General features: G+C 44.4%; 1 protein-coding gene across 1 annotated transcript in view; it reads right to left on the reverse strand.

Annotated features, from left to right (window-relative positions):
* Positions 1 to 16,541, reverse strand: part of LOC128703908 (pleckstrin homology domain-containing family G member 1-like) — a 530,324-nt gene that overhangs the window by 505,233 nt on the left and 8,550 nt on the right. The window lies entirely within an intron of this gene.

Genomic DNA, 16,541 nt, shown 5'->3' on the forward strand with positions numbered 1-16,541 from the left:
GCCGTGAGGAAAGTCATGTCGTGAGGTTGTAGTAGCCGTAAAGACAGTCATGTCGTGAGGTTGTAGTAGCCGTGAGGAAAGTCATGTCGTGAGGTTGTAGTAGCCGTAAAGAAAGTCATGTCGTGAGGTTGTAGTAGCCGTGAAGGTCATGTAGATATCCTCTGAATCAAGATACCATGATATTGCAATGTCTGACATGTTGTACAAGACAAGATCTGCAGGAATTAATCTCTGTTTAAACTCCTTTGGTGAAGATACTGTGTCTTACAGAGCAGTTAACAGATCGTACTCAACTAATTCCTCCATTCCAGAATAATCAACTGGAAGGTTAGCCAGATGGTCCTTGACTATCCAAGAGCTTAACCCATCCTTTCAACATTTACCAGGCAAATCAAATGTAGTCACAGAGGCTTTATCTGGACACATTAGCACAGTAATAACAGGTCCTCCTTTCAGTGCTTAGAATGTAAGCAATGTTCAGAGAACAAATTCTATATGGTCTGGTGTGATTCGATTTCTTTTGCAGCAGCAGCAGCAGCAGTAGTAGTAGTAGTAGTAGTAGTAGTAGTAGTAGTAGTAGTAGTAGTAGTAGCAGTAGTAGTTGTTGTTGTAGTAGTTGTAGTAAGTGGTTCGGTTAGATTAGGTTAGGTTAGGTTCGCCAGGCTTGTCCCGGCCCGGGTCTCTTCCAGATAGTGTCCCGGCCAGGGTCTCTTCCAGATAGTGTCCCGGCCAGGGTCTCTTCCAGATAGTGTCCCGGGCCGGGTCTCTTCCAGATAGTGTCCCGGCCAGGGTCTCTTCCAGATAGTGTCCCGGCCCGGGTCTCTTCCAGATAGTGTCCCGGCCCGGGTCTCTTCCTGATAGTGTCCCGGTCCGGGTATCTTCCAGATGGTGTCCCGGCCCGGGTCTCTTCCAGATAGTGTCCCGGCCCGGGTCTCTTCCAGATAGTGTCCCGGCCCGGGTCTCTTCCAGATAGTGTCCCGGCCCGGGTCTCTTCCAGATGGTGTCCCGGCCCGGGTCTCTTCCAGATAGTGTCCCGGCCCGGGTCTCTTCCAGATAGTGTCCCGGCCCGGGTCTCTTCCAGATGGTGTCCCGGCCCGGGTCTCTTCCAGATAGTGTCCCGGCCCGGGTCTCTTCAAGATGGTGTCCCGGCCCGGGTCTCTTCCAGATAGTGTCCCGGCCAGGGTCTCTTCCAGATAGTGTCCCGGCCCGGGTCTCTTCCAGATAGTGTCCCGGCCCGGGTCTCTTCCAGATAGTGTCCCGGCCCGGGTCTCTTCCAGATGGTGTCCCGGCCCGGGTCTCTTCCAGATAGTGTCCCGGCCCGGGTCTCTTCCAGATAGTGTCCCGGCCCGGGTCTCTTCCAGATGGTGTCCCGGCCCGGGTCTCTTCCAGATAGTGTCCCGGCCCGGGTCTCTTCCAGATAGTGTCCCGGCCCGGGTCTCTTCCAGATGGTGTCCCGGCCCGGGTCTCTTCCAGATAGTGTCCCGGCCCGGGTCTCTTCAAGATGGTGTCCCGGCCCGGGTCTCTTCCAGATAGTGTCCCGGCCAGGGTCTCTTCCAGATGGTGTCCCGGCCCGGGTCTCTTCCAGATAGTGTCCCGGCCAGGGTCTCTTCCAGATAGTGTCCCGGCCAGGGTCTCTTCCAGATAGTGTCCCGGCCAGGGTCTCTTCCAGATAGTGTCCCGGCCCGGGTCTCTTCCAGATAGTGTCCCGGCCAGGGTCTCTTCCAGATAGTGTCCCGGCCCGGGTCTCTTCCAGATAGTGTCCCGGCCAGGGTCTCTTCCAGATGGTGTCCCGGCCCGGGTCTCTTCCAGATAGTGTCCCGGCCAGGGTCTCTTCCAGATAGTGTCCCGGCCAGGGTCTCTTCCAGATAGTGTCCCGGCCAGGGTCTCTTCCAGATAGTGTCCCGGCCCGGGTCTCTTCCAGATAGTGTCCCGGCCAGGGTCTCTTCCAGATAGTGTCCCGGCCCGGGTCTCTTCCAGATAGTGTCCCGGCCCGGGTCTCTTCCAGATAGTGTCCCGGTGACTTCTGCAGGAAGGTCAAACACTGTGACTCTGTTATGAGCCAAGAGTTACTGTATTGTATAACCAATCTGAGTACTAGGAGAAGAGTGCATCAGTTAGTAATTCCGAAGTCAATAGTGAATGTAACCACAGCTAGTTCACAATGCATCATGTGTTGCAGCCCTGGTATGTATCGTTGTATAAAAACCAGACTAAAATACTTTTGGCCTCGTATGGCAACTGATATTTCTGAATATGTTAAAAATGTTGTGTATGCATGCAGCATACACTACAGTGTATCCCACTACAAGGGAACCTTGGGAAAGGGTTGCAATAGACTTCTTAACCAATTTTCAATGTTCCTTCCAGAGCAACAAGCATCTGTGTGCAATGGTAGACCATTTAACCAGATATTGTTAGTTCCTATAACAGAGAAGACTGCCGATACAGTAACCAAAGCATTTAAGAAACGCATAATCTGCAGGCATACTACTCCGAAGTCCCTAGTAACAGATAATGGAGGTGAATTGTGTACTTTGTACGAGATCTTTAAGTCAACTATTGTCCCTCTTGCCAGCAATGGTTTAGCAGAAAGAATAAGACAGTGCGCAGTGTCTGGAGAGCAACTATCACCCTCAACCTGGGGTGAAGTTATATCTAATATTCAGTATGCTTTTAATTCTGCCTATAATACCTCTATATGTCATAACCCACTTTCTGCAGTGTATGGTGTGGCTAAACACTGCGTGAGGTATATTCCACTCTGAAACCAGATTACAATTCAGATGATTTCGTAGCGACTTGTACCAGCGACTTGCACCAGCTTGTACGAGCTCATTACCTTTGTACCTAGTTCAGCTATCAAAACTTTGGGGGCCCAGTCCCTGGACCCATTACGTACCTCTGTAATCTGTAAATACCTTTGTAACTTGTCATGATTGTGACCAGACTTACCTGGAGTTCATTACCTTTGTAAATTGTGAGTTCATTACCTTTGTAAATTGTGAGTTCATTACCTTTGTAAATTGTGAGTTCATTACCTTTGTAAATTGTGGGTTCATTACCTCTGTAACTTGCTCAGCTATCAAAACTTTGGAGTCCAGTCCCTGGACCAATTATGTACCTCTGTAATCTTTTGACTACCGCCCACAGGATGGGTATGGGGTGTATAATAAACATATTAAACTAAACTAACTAACTTGTACCAGCCTTGCTCGAAGTGTCTTCAGAAGAATCCGAGAAACACTTCACAAGTCAACAGCAGAATTTACAAGAGTCAGTAATACTCGAGCAAAAGCAACCAGAATTAAAGTAGGTTCCAGAGTTATGCTGACTAATATCAATAAAACAACAGCAAAGTCAAAGCTGGACTAAGATTTCGTTGGCTCCTACCTAGTAGTTGAAGTTATAGATGGTAACTAGTATAAAGTTAGGGGAAATTAGTAGTGGGTAGTATAATTACATTTACGAAGTTAATGAAGTTCCTGGCACCCAGACAGGTGAGTCAGACTCTGATAATCCTCCTGACCCAGTACATTCTACCTCTAACAACCTGACAGACATAACCTGACTCGGAATCCCCACGTTTCAGTTCAAATGCTAATATTAATCCTCAGTCATGGCATGTGTTAGCTATTACCACAGATTTAGACCCTCCTAAAGTTAATGATCACAGTGCATATATAAATCTCACCCTAGCAGAGTTGAGGTTAAATGTATACAACCTTGTATAGATGAGTAATATAGTCCAACGAGTACTCAACTGTGTGTAGTATGTGGATCAAAATTTGTTTTCTTAATAAATATTCACGTTCTATCTTAACTCTGAGATTTAACAGTAAATAACTTGAGTGCACCGAGTTTGTCTTTTCTGTTATAGACTTTCTTTGTAATAAGTTTCCTCAGAATTCTTAGATCACATGAATAATGTTCGATCGATTTCATTCGTTCTCATTTAAGCTCGTTCCTTCCCATGATCCACCATGATTTGTAATGCATAATGTTTGAGTGTGTCCAGTGTTTGTTGTACAACATTCCTTGCACAGAATTATCTTCCGTCTATCTTATGTATCAGTTTTTCTCCGTACATCAAGGCCGCCATACGTTAGCGTCGCCGAGCTGTCAGTAGTAATACTTGTGTACTATACATATATTTCCTAGGAATATTTATAGGCAGACTCCTTGACAAAGCCTCAAGTCACATGACCCCCCCTGCACATAGGCTGTCCCCTCATAGGCCTCTGCCTCAGATTGAGGCAGGCTTAGGAGACAGGCTGGGCTCCTCTACAAATACCAATATAAGCCTTATAACAAGTATACAGTTTCCTTTGCTACCACATCACTCCAAGAACCTTCCCTAACAGTGGTAATGGTGGTGATAATGGTAATGGTGGTGGTAGTGGTGGCAATAGTAGTGGTAATGGTGGTAGTGGTGGTAATGGTGGTAGTGGTGGTAGTGGTGGTAATGGTGGTAATGGTGGTAATGGTGGTAATGGTGGTAGTGTTGGTAATGGTGGTAGTGGTGGTAGTGTTGGTAATGGTGGTAATGGTGGTAGTGGTGGTAGTGGTGGTAATGGTGGTGGGCAACTCAACAAACCAAACTAAACAACGTGGCACTAACCTCAAGGAACCTCAAGTGGACCTGAGCACCCTTATCATACACACACACACATACACACACATATATACACACACACATACACACACATATATACACACACACATACACACACATATATACACACACACATACACACACATATACACACACACACACACACACACACACACACACACACACACACACACACACACACACACACACACACACACACACACACAGCCACAGAGTAGTCAGGAAGTGGAATAGTTTGGGAAGCGATGTATTGGAGGCAGGATCCATATATAGCTTTAAGCAGAGGTATGATAAAGCTCACGGTTCAGGAAGAGTGACCTAGTAGCGACCAGTGAAGAGGCGGGGCCAGGAGCTTGGACTCGACCCCTGCAACCACAACTAGGTGAGTACACACACACACACATACATTGTGTGTGTGTGTGTGTGTGTGTGTGTGTACTCCTGGCCCCGCCTCTTCACTGGTCGCTACTAGGTCACTCTCCCTGAACCTTGAGCTTTATCATACCTCTGCTTAAAGCTATGTATGGATCCTGCCTCCACTACATCGCTTCCCAAACTATTCCACTTACTGACTACTCTGTGGCTGAAGAAATACTTCCTAACATCCTTTGATTCATCTGTGTCTTCAGCTTCCAACTGTGTCCCCTTGTTGCTGTGTCCAATCTCTGGAACATCCTGTCTTTGTCCACCTTGTCAATTCCTCTCAGTATTTTGTATGTCGTTATCATGTCCCCCCTATCTCTCCTGTCCTCCAGTGTCGTCAGGTTGATTTCCCTTAACCTCTCCTCGTAGGACATACCTCTTAGCTCTGGGACTAGTCTTGTTGCAAACCTTTGCACTTTCTCTAGTTTCTTCACGTGCTTGGCTAGGTGTGGGTTCCAAACTGGTGCCGCATACTCCAATATGGGCCTAACATACACGGTGTACAGGGTCCTGAACGATTCCTTATTAAGATGTCGGAATGCTGTTCTGAGGTTTGCTAGGCGCCCATATGCTGCAGCAGTTATTTGGTTGATGTGCGCTTCAGGAGATGTGCCTGGTGTTATACTCACCCCAAGATCTTTTTTCTTGAGTGAGGTTTGTAGTCTCTGGCCCCCTAGACTGTACTCTGTCTGCGGTCTTCTTTGCCCTTCCCCAATCTTCATGACTTTGCACTTGGTGGGATTGAACTCCAGGAGCCAGTTGCTGGACCAGGTCTGCAGCCTGTCCAGATCCCTTTGTAGTTCTGCCTGGTCTTCGATCGAGTGAATTCTTCTCATAAACTTCACGTCATCTGCAAACAGGGACACCTCAGAGTCTATTCCTTCCGTCATGTCGTTCACAAATACCAGAAACAGCACTGGTCCTAGGACTGACCCCTGTGGGACCCCGCTGGTCACAGGTGCCCACTCTGACACCTCGCCAAGTACCATGACTCGCTGTTGTCTTCCCGACAAGTATTCCCTGATCCATTGTAGTGCCTTCCCTGTTATCCCTGCTTGGTCCTCCAGTTTTTGCACCAATCTCTTGTGTGGAACTGTGTCAAACGCCTTCTTGCAGTCCAAGAAAATGCAATCCACCCACCCCTCTCTCTCTTGTCTTACTGCTGTCACCATGTCATAGAACTCCAGTAGGTTTGTGACACAGGATTTCCCGTCCCTGAAACCATGTTGGCTGCTGTTGATGAGATCATTCCTTTCTAGGTGTTCCACCACTCTTCTGATAATCTTCTCCATGACTTTGCATACTATACATGTCAGTGACACTGGTCTGTAGTTTAATGCTTGATGTCTGTCTCCTTTTTTAAAGATTGGGACTACATTTGCTGTCTTCCATGCCTCAGGCAATCTCCCTGTTTCGATAGATGTATTGAATATTGTTGTTAGGGGTACACATAGCGCCTCTGCTCCCTCTCTCAGGACCCATGATAGATGTATTGAATATTGTTGTTAGGGGTACACATAGCGCCTCTGCTCCCTCTCTCAGGACCCATGATAGATGTATTGAATATTGTTGTTAGGGGTACACATAGCGCCTCTGCTCCCTCTCTCAGGACCCATGATAGATGTATTGAATATTGTTGTTAGGGGTACACATAGCGCCTCTGCTCCCTCTCTCAGGACCCATGATAGATGTATTGAATATTGTTGTTAGGGGTACACATAGCGCCTCTGCTCCCTCTCTCAATACCCATGGGGAGATGTTATCTGGCCCCATTGCCTTTGAGGTGTCTAGCTCACTCAGAAGCCTCTTCACTTCTTCCTCGGTTGTGTGCACTGTGTCCAGCACTTGGTGGTGTGCCCCACCCTATCGTTATCACTACTGTTATCATCACTATCGTTATCACTACTATCATCACTATCGTTATCTCTACTTTTATCAACACTATCGTTATCACTACTATCATCATCACTATCGTTATCACTACTGTTATCATCACTATCGTTATCACTACTGTTATCATCACTATCGTTATCACTACTATCATCATCACTATCGTTATCACTACTGTTATCATCACTATCGTTATCACTACTGTTATCATCACTATCGTTATCACTACTATCATCATCACTATCGTTATCACTACTGTTATCATCACTATCGTTATCATCACTATCGTTATCACTACTATCATCACTATCGTTATCACTACTATCATCACTATCGTTATCACTACTGTTATCATCACTATCGTTATCACTACTGTTATCATCACTATCGTTATCACTACTCTTATCATCACTATCGTTATCACTACTGTTATCATCACTATCGTTATCACTACTATCATCATCACTATCGTTATCACTACTGTTATCATCACTATCGTTATCACTACTGTTATCATCACTATCGTTATCACTACTGTTATCATCACTATCGTTATCACTACTATCATCATCACTATCGTTATCACTACTGTTATCATCACTATCGTTATCACTACTGTTATCATCACTATCGTTATCACTACTATCACTATCGTTATCACTATTATCATCATTATCGTTATCACTACTCTTATCATCACTACTGTTAGCATCACTATCGTTATCACTACTGTTATCATCACTATCGTTATCACTACTGTTATCATCACTATCGTTATCACTACTGTTATCATCACTATCGTTATCACTACTGTTATCACTATCGTTATCACTACTATCACTATCGTTATCACTATTATCATCATTATCGTTATCACTACTCTTATCATCACTACTGTTAGCATCACTATCGTTATCTCTGTTATCACTATTATCACCACTACTATTACCATAACTACTGTTATTATTACTACAGCGGCACCAACCTCACGGGACTTTGTGTGTGTGTGTGTGTGTGTGTGTGTGTGTGTGTGTGTGTGTGTGTGTGTGTGTGTGTGTGTGTGTGTTTGGTTGACAGCTACACCAGTACATCACAGATCCATATTAGCAATATAAATGTATCTATCATACACTAGGTTACCTGGCGCAGTTACTATCAAAATCCTTCAAACTAAAAAGATGGCTTCGTGGGCGACTGTAAATTTCTCTCGTCTAACATATTTCAACGACGGGGGTCAAACCCCCAACCGGATGAAGGTTTATATAAAACAAGCTGGTTTTAAACGGTTATTCTCCCGCTGGCGTAACGTTATTGTATGTTTGCTGGCAGAGGTGTAATTCAACCCAAGGTTGAATTAAGTTAAATACGTTCTTACTGATGCACTGGTTAAGGATTTGACACATTTCTCTCAGATTCCAGGCGACACACCTCTGTAAATTAAGTTTAAAAAAGGTCCCAAAAGTATTGGATCCTGTATTATTACTCTTCAGGAGTTTCTGGAAGGAGCCGTGAGAGGATCTATCAGCCTGGATCTCGGTTTTTCAGCCAAGTCTTGCCTGTGTTACAGTATCAAAGGTCTAGCATCTGTGGGGCAGGATAGACAGTTAAGGTATCCTAATCCAGCCCCCGAGGACCAGGATAGATAGCCAGGTCATCCTGATTCAACACCCGAAGGCCAAAATAGATAGTTAGGGTGTCCTGATCCTGTACCCGAACACCAGGATAGATAGTCAGGTCATCCTGATCCAACACCCGAAGGCCAGAATAGATAGTTAGGGTATCCTGATCCTGTATCCGAAGACCAGGATAAATAGTCAGGTAACTGTGATCCAACCCTCGAGGACCAAGATACAGAGTCAAAATATGTTGATCCCGACCATAGGAGGTAGGATACAAACAGCCACCAAAAAGGCCAAACTACGAGCACTTCCAGGGTGTCTTTGTGGGATGAGGCTACAAAATTCCTATTCAGCAATTGCTTAGCTGATCCTTTCGTCATGGTGGCAAAGATAATGTTATTAGTGTTGATCGTGGGTTTTGTCGCTAAAGAATACCAACTCTATTAGTAACATAAGTCCAATACCATTGTCAGCTACCATGATCACCATTTTATACCCCATATCACAGTGCCCGAAGTACCCATTTATACTGAAAGTTACGCAACATTCAAAACCAAATAAAAAAATAAAATTGAGGCCGTTTTTAAAGAATTTGAAAATAGTGAATAACTAGAGAATTCAAACAGTGCCGTAAACCCAGTCATTAAACCTCAAATAAATAAAACTTACATAAAGAAATTATTGATTTAAAGACAACGTTAAGAAGCAGAATTTGAAGATGATTCAGAGTTCGAAAACCGAAACTCATTATGGGAGTTACATAACGATGCGACCCCAGTCGTTGAACCCCATATTAACGAAACTGAGGTCAAATTAGCTCAGATTAAAAGACAACGTTTCGAACCAAAATTCACTATACCACCTGACGAATTACTGGAATATGATTTAAGGAAAAGACATGGGTGTAAACTGACAATTCGTGGTTCAGAATATAACTATTCACAACATTAAATAAACAGCAAGGGTATGACCTACGCATGTACATCACTCTACTTGGTAGATATGGTAGAATATTTGAAATAAAACCATTCTAAGCAATACAAGGAAGAGTTGAATGTAATAGGCTAGGAAGCCTTGTATGAGAAGCTGGAAATCTTGAGAGAAACTGCTGGCTCTAGTCATTTCTGTCGCAATGTCGGGAATTACTTCGGTAAGCCATCGTGTGCATCTGTTTTGTTTATGGAGAAGGATACAGACCATCCCAGGATTCGAATGTGTGAAACGATAAGACTCTGTGACAGCTCTTAGGGTCCCTACGCAGGCAGACTTTGTCAAGTGACCAGACATGGGCGAGAGTTGACCAAGAAACACTGTGTGGCTTATGCCAATTATCCATCCCTGGAAAATCCCGATTTTGAAACCGAGTTAGAAACCATGAAGTGTTTCTTTGACGATAACTTCGTTCGTGGTTACGTCTACCACTCCCCAGGTACTATACATCAAGGTTACCTCCTGGTGCCTTCCGACATCCCAATGTGTGACGACAAAGAAAGGTCCTTCGTAGTGAAAGGTGGTCTACACACAAGAATGTTTCTGGAAATCAGTGAAGGACAGGTACTAAATTTTTCAGTGAATCAGTTTTCTGATCAGTATCTGGCGAACTTCTACATGCAGCTAAGGCGAAGTCCTGATAGAGAGGACGAAGGTTTTAATATAAAACTAACACCGTTCCACCTTCAGAAATACCACTAAAACACTCTGACTGGTTTAAAACGAGGACACATACCAATACTCACCGACAATATCGATTTCTTACAGTGGGACAAAGATCTTTATAGCAAAGCAATAGATTATAATAATTATGGTGGATACATGGGCTATACCGAAGTAGATAATTTAAATATTATGTTGCCGGGTGTCTGGACCAAAGCCAGCTTCGTTTACGATAGACAGAAAATGATGAATGCTGTATTGCTACCCGGTGATAGAATAAAAAGCTCACCGTATGGGTACATTAAACACGACAATGTTAATATTCCAACGTTTGCCAGGATTTACAGTGATGGTTTATTGGAGGTAGAATTAGAGAACATGGCGTGTCCCATAGTGCACTTACACGAGGCTGAAACCACCGACCAGGATTACGCAAGGTCAGTCAAACGTTGGAAACAGAGAGAATTTTAGCGTAGTGATGATGAAGAATTTCTACCATATGACGACGCTTAGCCTTTCCCATTGACTGAATAACAGTTTAAAAAACTTAAACCCCACTTTAAAACGTTTAAGTATAGCGATGAGGGGTTATATTTCAGAACTAGAAAAAACAAGGGCTTACAAGGAACAACCTTGGCGGTTTACGTAAATAGAAGCCCGAAACTAAAAAAATACGACCCCAAAATAATGTTCACTACCTTTATCGAAAATAGTGAAGGATTAATGGTGTAACTAGTACCACCATATAAGCTATATCGTGTTTAAGACAAGAAGAGTAAAGTATCACTAGAATGGCAAAAACTTGACTTGTCTAAGTCCAGTTTCCCTGAACCTCCGGCAGGATGGGCTGGTTACTCCATCAGGATCACGAAAACCAAATTTTTTATCTACAGAATAAATATGAACACAAACCGGTTAGAGCTTATATACTGGGTTTTGTTCCGCATGCCTGTCACTCCTGCTCTCTGGGTGCACCCTACGGGGCTATACTCATAATATACTTTTAACTGTAAGCCGTTTATCCGTAGCGAGACTAAAAAGAATTGCCTGCATAAAATGCCTCTGGGCTAACCACTTGGTATTGGATACATGGGCTCGGTATAGGTAGGTCTCCATAAGGACGGCCGTCTTGAGCAGTGCAAGGCATGGACCTTTTACTGGAAAGAAACAAAAATTCGTGTCGATACTAAAGCACGACTTGTCAAATAGTTGATGATGCCAGAAGGCGACTTTAGGCATAGTTTCTGTAGAAACCTGCTGTACCCTTACTGGAGTTAGCCTTCCTGCTACGGTGCCCAGTCACTGGAGCTGCTACCGTGTAAAATACCGACATGTCCAGACACAGAAGGCCCTCCATCAACACTGGCTGCCTTAGAGTATGTTGGTCCGGTGAGCAAATCCCGTAGCGGACGCCAATGTCTAGTCCACAATAGGTTTTATATTGACTAGATCAATGATATTGGAACCTGCAAAACCTACATCGATACAGAAGATAAATTTCGCTATCAAAATGTAACAGTGGTATGGGGTCCGGTTTGTCAAGTGCTCAATGCATGGTAAAAAACAAAACACTTCAAACTTCGTGGGTTCAATGATAACCAGTCTCAGGAGCTGGTCGAAGAACTGATCAACGACCATTATAACACGTCTAGTGTTCGGTTATTTGGACTCGAGTCTTGTACGGTGGACAACGATGAGACAAATGGCTATACATATTTTGAAATAAGCGACGTAAATGAAATGATACCCGAATTCTATGATCTACGAGCGGTGTTTAGCGGTGAAATAGAGTTCGGCTTTAAGCCGCTAACTTCTAATCTCGAGCACTCCAAGACCATAACAATTACTTTCTACAACAAAGACTTCAATTATTTGTTTGTTATGTATCTTGGATAACTGGCCGGCAAACAAACGTACGTCACATTACAACAAAATAATATGTATGATCGATATACTGCCCATCATCAGTCGATGTTTACCATATCAGAATACAACACCTTTTTCTTACAGATGAGTGCTGACGGCATCAACATAGACTTCTCAGAAGGAAATGGAGAGAGAAAGTCAATTGTCAGAGATCTTCGACCCCACGATAGAAACTATAATGGTCCTCAACTCATTCCAGACGTCAGGTACATAAGGTTCCAGCGAATCTAGAATTACTTCATATCAGACTAGGCATATGAGCCTTTCTTGACAAAACCTGCGTACAATAGTTTGCTGGAGATGTGGGGGAAGGTCGATAACCCCGCCATGCATCATCGTTTCCGCCTCAAAATGGACTATTGTCCCACTATTATGCTTCGGCACTCCACACAGATGAACCCGCGATTACTTCTCCTCAACAAACAGTATCGAGTCCTCTACCGTAAATCCACAAACAACGACCTGGAAAAGTTCTTCTCCCTGGAATTTCACAACGCACCCTTGAATAGCCTTTAAGGCATCAATAACAATCTAATATTGAATCCTTTAGAGATAGAATTTTAAGCCAAAAAGTTGATAGTGCGATTTAATGAACGGTATGAAGTATACTATAAAAATACTTAGAACGACAAGAGGCTAAAACAGGACTTTTCTAACAGCTAAGAGTATAATTAGACTATAGTTGAAAATCTTGAAGGTTAGTTCAGTTTCAGTGTGAGTCAAGTAACAGAGGAAGTTCTTTTCGACCTGTCAGCACAGAAATGCCCGAACTAAATGTGGGAAATCGTTCGAAAGGGTTCCTTATTCAGATTTAAAAAATATAATATAACTAAGATAGTGGGAAGAAAAAAGTCATCTCCAGCAGTCACCGCAACTATAGTCTCAAACAGCAAACATAAGCACTCACAAACAAATCGAGAGAAGGAAGAGATCAAAGACAGATTGAATGATTATCTGAAGAGAAAGAAACTGATTACCTACAACAGAATTCCCAAAAAATGTAGATTCTCGACCCGAATGCTTGATAAATTCGCTGTCTTCCTTCTGGACTCTCAGAACAATACCATCTTTATCATAGACGTCCATGACTTCCGTGGACTGGATGCTGCAACACTGGAATATTTTACCTTCCGTAACCACATTGCTCGACAGGAAAATATTGAGTTTATGATCAGCCATGGTTAGTGTCGTCTGAACGATTGGGATAACCTCAACGACCAACATACAGGTGTTATTATAACAAAGGTGGTATCCCACTGTAACAAGCCTTGTGGGGGAGGCCTTGAAATACTGGAGTATTCCTGCTTTAACTACTCTATGAATGGTAATCTATGTAACACCAGTAATTTACCCGACCGACCAGGTGCCTCAGGCTTCAGAAAATATACACAATATTCCAACTGTAACATGCATCGCTGTGGTGACCTCAGTAAAATGAAACCAAAATTCAAACTTCTGGATTATGGTATACAGGAAACCAAAAGTGTCACACTTGGCACCCAAGTTCTTTTTGACTGCACAGACGTGATAGATTTCGAGTCCCTGAAGAACAGCTTCTAGTACGCGACTACGCTCTAGATAGCATGGTTTAAAGACAACGAAATGCTTGAAGTCTCTCCCAAAAAATTCACTTACGTGATCAAGTCATACGAAGATGCAGGACTGTACCAGTGTTACCTTCGAGCAAATGAAAGCTCCATACTTTACCCAGTCAAAATGACAGCCATTCAGGTCAAAGGCAACACATAACACCGCTATTTCAACTCCATAGCTATACTGAAGATGACTTACAATACGTATGAAAAGGTCTTCAAGGATCGAACCATTTACTCATGGTGGTTTAAGGGACTACAAAACAAAACGTACCATAAACTGGATCATGGTCCTGAGATAGAGAGCAGTTAAATGACCATAAGGAGTCTAATGGAGGACTAGCAAGGTACATATATAGGCTGTTTGAAAGCCTACAAAGACTCCATACCCACGGACGTAAACCTTACCCTCGAAGACTAAAACCTCTGTCCTATCCACGTACATATAATACAGAAAATTTTAACCAAACTCTACATTAAGAAGTTTAAACAAGAGGTATGGGTGCCGTACCTCAAGTGGATAGTAAGCCCAATTGTCCTACCTTTACTACTGATCATTTTGAAAGTCATTGAAATCTTCATGTTTCGAGTCCGTAGCTCTTACATAGTGTGGAAGATGGAGGGAAAAGAGATATCCCTGAAAAGTAATGTTAGATTTTGGACCAGGATTTACCAGTCTCTCAAACAGCCACCAGCACAGTTTCCTGTGAGGGTCGGTGAGGGGACGGCTTCCACCACTGTTAAACCATCCATAAGGGCCAATGATCCAGCTTCCACCACTGTTAAACCATCCATAAGGGCCAATGATCCAGCTTCCACCACTGTTAAACCATCCATAAGGGCCAATGATCCAGCTTCCACCACTGTTAAACCATCCACACGGGCTAATGATCCAGCCTCCACCACTGTTGAACCATCCACACGGGCCAATGATCCAGCCTCCACCACTGTTAAACCATCCACACGGGCTAATGATCCAGCCTCCACCACTGTTAAACCATCCACACGGGCTAATGATCCAGCCTCCACCACTGTTAAACCATCCACACGGGCTAATGATCCAGCCTCCATCGCCCACTGAGGAAGGTGATCCACAGTGACTTGAGGATCCGTCAATCCTTCGCCACCACTATTATTGAATAACCCACACGGGTTTAGCGCTTCACAGCTCATGGTTATTTCATTATAATTATCAGTATTATTATTAGTAGTATTGTTATTATTATCCCTACTGGACCATGCTAGGTAGGTACTACTGGACCATGCTAGGTAGGTACTACTGGACCATGCTAGGTAGGTACTACTGGACCATGCTAGGTAGGTACTACTGGACCATGCTAGGTAGGTACTACTGGACCATGCTAGGTAGGTACTACTGGACCATGCTAGGCAGGTACTACTGGACCATGCTAGGTAGGTACTACTGGACCATGCTAGGTAGGTACTACTGGACCATGCTAGGTAGGTACTACTGGACCATGCTAGGCAGGTACTACTGGACCATGCTAGGTAGGTACTACTGGACCATGCTAGGTAGGTACTACTGGACCATGCTAGGTAGGTACTACTGGACCATGCTAGGTAGGTACTACTGGACCATGCTAGGTAGGCACTACTGGACCATGCTAGGTAGGTACTACTGGACCATGCTAGGTAGGTACTACTGGACCATGCTAGGTAGGTACTACTGGACCATGCTAGGTAGGTACTACTGGACCATGCTAGGTAGGTACTACTGGACCATGCTAGGTAGGTACTACTGGACCACGCTAGGTAGGTACTACTGGACCATGCTAGGTAGGTACTACTGGACCACGCTAGGTAGGTACTACTGGACCATGCTAGGTAGGTACTACTGGACCATGCTAGGTAGGTACTACTGGACCATGCTAGGTAGGTACTACTGGACCACGCTAGGTAGGTACTACTGGACCATGCTAGGTAGGTACTACTGGACCACGCTAGGTAGGTACTACTGGACCATGCTAGGTAGGAACTACTGGACCATACTAGGCAGGTACTACTGGACCATGCTAGGCAGGTACTACTGGACCATGCTAGGCAGGTACTACTGGACCATGCTAGGTAGGTACTACTGGACCATGCTAGGTAGGTACTACTGGACCATGCTAGGTAGGTACTACTGGACCAAGCTAGGCAGGTACTACTGGACCATGCTAGGTAGGTACTACTGGACCATGCTAGGCAGGTACTACTGGACCATGCTAGGCAGGTACTACTGGACCATGCTAGGCAGGTACTACTGGACCATGCAAGGTAGATGCTACTGGACCATGCTAGGCAGGTAATACTGGACCATGCAAGGTAGATGCTACTGGACCATGCTAGGCAGGTACTACTGGACCATGCAAGGTAGATGCTACTGGACCATGCTAGGCAGGTACTACTGGACCATGCAAGATAGATGCTACTGGACCATGCTAGGCAGGTACTACTGGACCATGCAAGGTAGATGCTACTGGACCATGCTAGGCAGGTACTACTGGACCATGCAAGGTAGATGCTACTGGACCATGCTAGGCAGGTACTACTGGACCATGCAAGGTAGATGCTACTGGACCATGCTAGGCAGGTACTACTGGACCATGCAAGGTAGATGCTACTGGACCATGCTAGGCAGGTTGTCTTCAAGATCCCTGGTTGTCTTCAAGACCCCTGGTTGTCTTCAAGACCCCTGGTTGTCTTCAAGATCCCTGGTTGTCTTCAAGACCCCTGGTTGTCTTCAAGACCCCTGGCTGTCTTCAAGACCCCTGGCTGTCTTCAAGACCCCTGGCTGTCTTCAAG

The sequence above is a fragment of the Cherax quadricarinatus genome, chromosome 95 (assembly GCF_038502225.1).
Source record: "Cherax quadricarinatus isolate ZL_2023a chromosome 95, ASM3850222v1, whole genome shotgun sequence".
NCBI lineage: Eukaryota > Metazoa > Arthropoda > Malacostraca > Decapoda > Parastacidae > Cherax > Cherax quadricarinatus.